The 7,359-nt window shown below is 38.4% G+C and overlaps 1 long non-coding RNA gene across 2 annotated transcripts in view; it reads right to left on the minus strand.

Annotated features, from left to right (window-relative positions):
* LOC107718036 (uncharacterized) overlaps positions 1 to 7,359 on the minus strand; it is an 81,652-nt gene that overhangs the window by 59,854 nt on the left and 14,439 nt on the right. Inside the window, exon 2 of one of the 2 annotated variants that reach the window (XR_001637374.1) lies at positions 1,752 to 1,881. The exons of the other annotated variant lie outside the window; for it this stretch is intronic. This is a non-coding gene — a long non-coding RNA (uncharacterized LOC107718036). The remainder of the gene's footprint in view (positions 1 to 1,751; positions 1,882 to 7,359) is intronic. 2 annotated transcript variants of the gene reach the window in all.

Raw genomic sequence — 7,359 nt, forward strand, 5'->3', positions numbered from 1 at the left:
GGAGCGAAACACATGTTGCGGGAGCAGGCGGCAATGGTCAGAGATTCAGCGGGAGCGAGATTAAGAAAACGGCCGAATCCTGGACATTTTGGGCAATTAAGAAATCCCGGCCGGATGCATTTTTGTAGGTCCAAAAAGAGGACATGTCCGGGGAAAGAGGACGTATGGTCACCCTAATTTATAATCTATTGCTAATCGATGTATTCTTTTCAATGTAGTGGAACATATTTTCTGCCTCATTCTGTGACAAGAAGCCTCATCAGGTCACAAAAGGAAGCATTTGACTGGTGTTGTGGAGTAAAAAGGTTATAATGTTCTCTTTTGTTGGACAACAGGTTTAGAAATGTGAATACAAGGGAAGTTTAGCTTTAGGCATTTTAATTTAAGCATGTTTAGCTTAGTTAACGGAAGGTTACCTGCTGCCATCAGAGCAAGTGTAATTGTTGTGCTTAAGTCAGAATTTTAAAACAACATGGACAATCTCGTTACTACAAAGATTTGTTGGATTTGTATTATTAGAGATTTCCGACATTTTCTCAGTCGGGAAATTATTTTTCACGTGCGGTGCTGGTGATGATGCTTCTTACGTCCGTTTCGGAGAACCAGAGGACAAATATTTCAATAGATCGCTCAGGCATGGCACCGAAATCTGCGTTCTGATTCGGTTCTAGTACATACCGGTTACATAGGTAACGGTGCCATATTGGTACCGGGTTTCGGGTTATAATTTATTTTTGTTAATTTAATTTAATTTAATATTTTTATTATTAACAATTAATGGCTTATTCTGAATGGCCATCACTGGAAAAAGATTCTTTTAAGAGTTAACTGGGAAAAAAAGCATGCATGAACTTGTGCTCTTCTGTAAACAAGTTCGTCCTGAAGACTGTTTTACTAGATTTATTTGTAATGGCAGAAAGTGAACAAATGGTATTACTTGCTGTCAGCATCTTTAACGTTGGATTACCTTGGTTATGGTACTGTTAAAATTTCACCAATTTGGATCACAGAAGGAAAATTCTCAAGAGCCAACCAAAACACACAATGGAGCGCACACAAATGAAAGGAAATCCCAACCTTGCAACTATATTCTGAAGCGTTCAGCCAGTGACTTTGATGACATTTCACAAAATCAGAGAAAAGGTGGAGGACAGGTCTCCGAGTTGTGCTTTTGAGTCGGAATGTGAAAACAACATGGACACTCTCGTTACTACAAAGATGTGTTGGATTTGTATTATTAGAGCTTTCCCACTAGAGTTCACGTGCATTTTCTCAGTCGGGAAATTATTTTTCACGTGCGGTGCTGGTGATGATGCTTCTTACGTCCGTTTCGGAGAACCAGAGGACAAATATTTCAATAGATCGCTCAGGCATGGCACCGAAATCTGCGTTCTGATTCGGTTCTAGTACATACCGGTTACATAGGTACCGGTGCCATACTGGTACCGGGTTTCGGTACCCAACCCTAGTTACACGGAATAAAACGATAAGCATATTGTTAAATCTTTTTTTCCATTTTATCTGCTAATCAGTAAACCCACACAAACTTTCACTACCTGTTCTCAATGGCTTCTAAGAAGGCTTACAGTAGAGCTGGAATAACTTTGAGGGATTAATAACTTGGAAGATCAGGAAAAAAGGCCCGATTTCATAATTTGTTGTCTAAATATCTGCTTTCAAGAGCCCTACTTGGAAGAGGAGAGTCTCCATGGACTTTTGTTCCGTTTAAAAGCACAAACATCATACTCAACTTTGGCTTAATGCAGAGAGGTGGTCGCTGGCCAACACAGCAGCAATATCAGCTGTAAGAACACATAGATGAATTCCATGAGGACATGTGGGTCTGTGACACGTGGCGAAACAAGACTCCCAAAAGCATCTCTAAGAATTAAAAAAAAAAAATGCTTCCAAGAATACTAATGGAAGAAATCTTCAAGTCTCACTTCCAGGAAAAGCCTGTATGGGACAGCTGAGGCAGTCGGCCCTGTGAAAGTGTACATGGAATTAAGGACAGGATCTTCACACGATCAACTTCAAATCATTCCTCACATGAAACAGATGCCACACCTGGAATAGATGACCCAGATGGGTTTTTCTTCATTGAAAAAGCCAAAGTCAGCTCAGCTGTTTGAGAATGACGTCTTTTGAATTCAAAACATAACACATGTGAGATGCAGTTTAAATCCATTTGTGAAGCACTTTGGCTCATCCCATTCACTTTGACTCCTCTGCAGACTAATTGAGAGAGAGAGAGAGAGATAGAGAGAGAGAGAGAGAGTGTGTGGGTGAGTGAGTGACTGAGTGAGAAAGGCCTGCATGAGACAGGACTCCAGAATCAGTCAGGCTGAATCAGTCCTCAAGGCACTGTAATGAACAGAGAGCTAGTTCCTCCTTTTCAAGCCTCAAAATTAAATAAAGTCATTATGGCTGAAGCTCTGGCAGAAACAGCATTCAGTAATCCACAGTATCCACATTTACAGAAAACATCAAACACTGTTTATATTCAATTAAGGGTCTCATTTGAATATGATTTAAAGGAGGGAAAATACGCCCTGAAATTTGCTTCCAAGGACACAAAGAAAAAAAAAATCCACCTATTAGCTTTAGTAGCCTATGATAGTCTGATTTCGTTGCTTAGATAGATTACCTACTTACAGAACTATTACAATCATACATATACTATGAATTAAACTCTAAATAATGCAAAAGGGTACAAAATTCATCATCAGGCGTTTTAATAATTTAATGTTGCAAAATGCTGCAAAAACCCTTTTTGTTTTAAGAGTTACTGTTTGATTTAGGTGCATACATAAGTATAAGAGTGCACACTATCAGTTAACAGCCAATACCAGCTAAATTTATATTAATATATTGATTTTATTCTAACTATTTTTAGATTTAGCAGCCAGCATCCCCATAGATCCCTCCCTTTTTTTTATGAATCTATTTATATAGTATATTTTTTTCTACTGCAAATTTCAAAGGGCATTTTTATTCTTTTTTACAAAGTATGCATTCATATTATCTTGTTGTGCTAGTGTCTTCTGAATGTTACTGTTCTCACTGTATGAGCATTCAAATATCATGCCAATATCATTAAGCATCACATTTATCTAACCTTGAAAGCATTAAGCTTAAATAAATAATATCTAACAGGAACTATTATCAGACATTTCCTCCTGAGCATGTTAAGGGGAAGTAAAGGAAACTGTTTGGCCAGCTTTCCTCTGACAGCCTTAACTGTTGTTTTGTGTTGCCCTACAACTATAGTTTATTGTTTTAAAACCCACATGGTGTTGCTTTTGTCACAAGGAGGAAAAGACTGACTAATTACCAAGTAACCAATGCAAAAACCATATTTAGGATTACATAAAAAAAAAAAAAAAAACTATGTATACTTACAACACACTTGGATTCTCCAGGAAAAACTCTTGGGTAAATGTATTAGCCAAGCATCCACTCATGTCACCGTAAGCTCTTGACCTTTGCAGGGTCGCATTATGCGTATCTCCAAGCAAACACAGCGCTGTTTCGTTTATGAATGAATGTGAGTTTTTAAACGAATCTAGTGAGTCAGTGATTCAATTACCCATTCATAAAGGCTGCGTTCCAGTCCATTTTTTTATGCCCTTCACTCGCTAACTTCCCTCCGTCTCGTTTACTCGGATGTACGTCATTGATTACGTTGCATGAGTACTGGCAGAACTCTTAGAATGGGCTGAATTGGAACGTCCTAAGCCCTTGATCACTTAGAATCCGCTATGGAGTTGGTTTATTGTTTACATTTTTCCCCTTACAAATTAGTTTGGTGCAACATTCTATATGTATATAGGTATGCTTGGGCTGTTATAAATGTAAAAAAAAAACATTTATATATTATAGAGTTGCTTGGGGTGGGGATAAATTAAACGTGATCTGCGATTGTGTTATAGTCGTGTTGCATTGTGGTCTATAGAGCGGCCTGAAGTGTGCATATGAAGCAGACTCGCTCCCTCTGTCAAAATCGAGGGGTCGAGGTTTTGTCCATATAAACTTCCCTCGTCCACAACGCACTTCAAAATGGCAGCGGGGATTCCCACGACGGGAAGTGCTTAGGGAAGTTCGCGAGTGCGTGTCTAAAAGTGAAGCAGTCACTTGCTTCGTTCTTGAATGAATCAGCCTTTCGAACGAATCAATTTAATGAATGATTCGGTGACAAAGACAGTGACTTGCCAACACCTACTGGCAGTTTTTCATTTTTAAAGTATCATTTCAGTTATTTAAATCATTTAATATTTCTATATTCAAAATTTTATATTTAAAACATTAATCTAAACATGAATTTACTAATTTAATTGCACTCATGCCACCTCTGAGCCTCATTAAACGTCTTTAAATATCCCTACATGCCACTTTTGTGTTCTTCTGTCCCACCTCTGTAGTGCAAATGAATTTTGTTAATTCTGATTTCATTTGATGGGTAACTTATTCTTATTCTACTTGTTCTCATTGTAAATAGAAATTATGAAAAAGCCTATAAATAACATTTTTGAATTTGACATAAGATGACATTTTAATAAAGGAAAAAAGGGGGGAAAAAGTGCCCCTGTAAATCACTTCAAGGAGTCAAATATCACCTCTTAATGAGAAGGCCAATTTTTGTTATTAATCAGAAGGTGCTCCTGAATTTTTTGACTGTGTCCTAATTTTTTTTAAATCAGGAGCACAAGTGCTCCTAAAAAGAAAAGTAAGCATAGAGCCCTGCTTTGGCTGCTGAGAACACACTTCATGCTTACATCAAGATCTGTGCAGGCATCTGCTCAGCACCATTACATAAAGAGGGCATTAACACCGCCATAGTAGAGCATTTAATGCTCATCTACTGCCCCATCTGTTCTGGAAAGCCCCGTCAGTTAAACTATAACAATCTCTCACTCTCCACCACATGACGTATAGGTAAATCAAGTCAGGAGACATTCATTCTGTTTTAACACACTTCTCAGAATGTTCAATATATGAACACAAATGTAAAGCTACTTCAAATTCAATACCAAAACAATCAGGGTTGCAAAATATACTGGCACTATATCAGTTAACTGTCGTTATTAGAATTTTTAAATTTAGTATCAGACGACACTGGAAATTTTATTGCACATGCTCATTACCTTTACCGAGGAATTGTAGGTATTAATAATACATTATTTTAATATTGGACATTAATCTGAAAATATAGTGCTGCCCACAATTAAAAAAAGCTTTATTTCCTCTGTATCATTTACTGGTTCCTCTTATTCCTCCAGATGTTATATGAGAACAAAGAATGAGCTTATATTATACATAGAAATAGATTTTTTTAATATGAAGTTTCACATTTGTTGTGTGGCTTCTGTTTGCATCGTCCAACCAGCACACAGTATTGCCCGGTTGAATAATTCATTGTGTTTGGCTGCGATATGTCTATACATCCTTGTGTTGTGTGCAGGAGAACACGATACTCCTCTAACACTTATAAACACACAGGCACACCACAACACTCGAACATACACTTCGACATACACACAACCCACAAAGAACATGCGCTCTCATTCCACATTCAAGTGTGGTTTATAATAGCCAGGTATAAATGAACAAAAGAAAATAAGATAAAATATATGACAGCTGATGACTAACATGCCACTAAACATGTGTTAAGGCCAAGGGAGATGTGCTAGCGGGGGGATGATGGGGCATTTTAAATGGCAGGAACCAGTGGTGATCGTATCGTATTCTCCAGATGGCCGGCTATCTCCTCTCCTTTACATGAGCCGGCCAGAGCAATTCAAGCCTCCCTGGGGACACAAAGAGCTTGTGCGGAAGAGCTCAAGACATTGAGTCCTCAACTACTCATCCCCATAACATGAAAGGGAAGGCCGCTCACATCACCACAGCTATTGCTTCAGTCAGCCATGACGAGCGAACCTGGACTCTAGGAACTGCTATCTGATCCATAAAATGCTCGTAAAAGGCTTAGAGATAAAATGTGACATCTGATCACTTCCTGCCTTCAAGGAATGCATCAGCATTAACTTCAAGAACTAGTTTGATCACCTACGACTACCTACAACTAGCTAAAATGCAATATAGCCATCACGTTTATGGCAGAGCAATGTATTATTGATGTAAGTGTAAGACATTTACAATAATAACTAAAGGTCAGATGTGTAATACTTCTTACTAACTTGGTTAACTGTGCAAAGACAAATAAGTAAGCCAGTCATAGGTCATGAGCAGTACCGCCGCTCCCTATACGCAGAGTACGCAGTTTGCATAGGGCACCAACTCCCAGGGGGGGCACCATACCAGTTGCTCCAAAAAAACTTTCGTTCTATATTAAAATTAAAATGAACATATACATAAATAAAAATCTAAAGATGAACATATATTATTATAAAAAATGCATTTTACGGTGAAGGCTAAGCACACGTGACGCGCCATTCCCGCATCTGCGCCCGCGACCGCTCGCACCTCATTAGAAAAAAAAAATTTATACGCTCGCACCTTATGTTTGCAGGCTGAATACAAATTATATTCAGCTGATGGACAACTATGCCGTGAAAAGACATCAGCGATCCGGTGCTGAGAGAAGAAAAAGAAAAGCCCGTGCATCACTTTCAGGTAGCATACATTCATAATCCTGTGAAACTTTTTTGGATGTTGACGTTAATAACGTGTTTTAATGTCGGTGATAATTTAACCACCAGCAACGCATCTAATATTATCTCTGACTTTCCATGTTCCTTTACAAAAATTTGCCATGGTTTTACGAATAAAACCAAAAATCATGGTTCTTGTAGCCATGGATGGTAACCACAAATTAGCCATGGTTTTGTTACTTCAAAAACACTGAAAAAAAAAATTTATTCATTGAATTCACACATTTTTTTTTAAAGGGGTCATATGATGCTGCTAAAAAGAACAGTATTTGGTGTATTTGGTGTAATGAAATGTGTTTATGCGGTTTAAGGTTAAAAAAACACATTATTTTCCACATACTGTACATTATTGTTTCTCCTCTATGCCCCGCCTTTCTGAAACGCGTCGATTTTTACAAAGCTCATCGGTCTGAAAAAGCGAGGTGTGCTGTGATTGGCCAGCTATCCAGTGCGTTGTGATTGGCCGAATACCTCAAGCGTGAGACGGAAATGTTACGCCCCTACCATATTGTGATGCCCTGTCGGGCCCGAGCAACGATTCAAAAACATGAAAACCCATTATAAACGAGGCATTTGTTGCATCCAGTGGGGACATAATTATGGATTATAATGACATATACTGTCTTTTTACGCGTTGCGTTGCATCGCGCCGCGTAAACATAAAACCATGTCTGCATTTGTGATAGGA

The sequence above is a fragment of the Sinocyclocheilus rhinocerous genome, unplaced genomic scaffold (genome assembly GCF_001515625.1).
Source record: "Sinocyclocheilus rhinocerous isolate Xijiao unplaced genomic scaffold, SAMN03320098_v1.1 scaffold2258, whole genome shotgun sequence".
Taxonomy (NCBI): Eukaryota; Metazoa; Chordata; class Actinopteri; order Cypriniformes; family Cyprinidae; genus Sinocyclocheilus; species Sinocyclocheilus rhinocerous.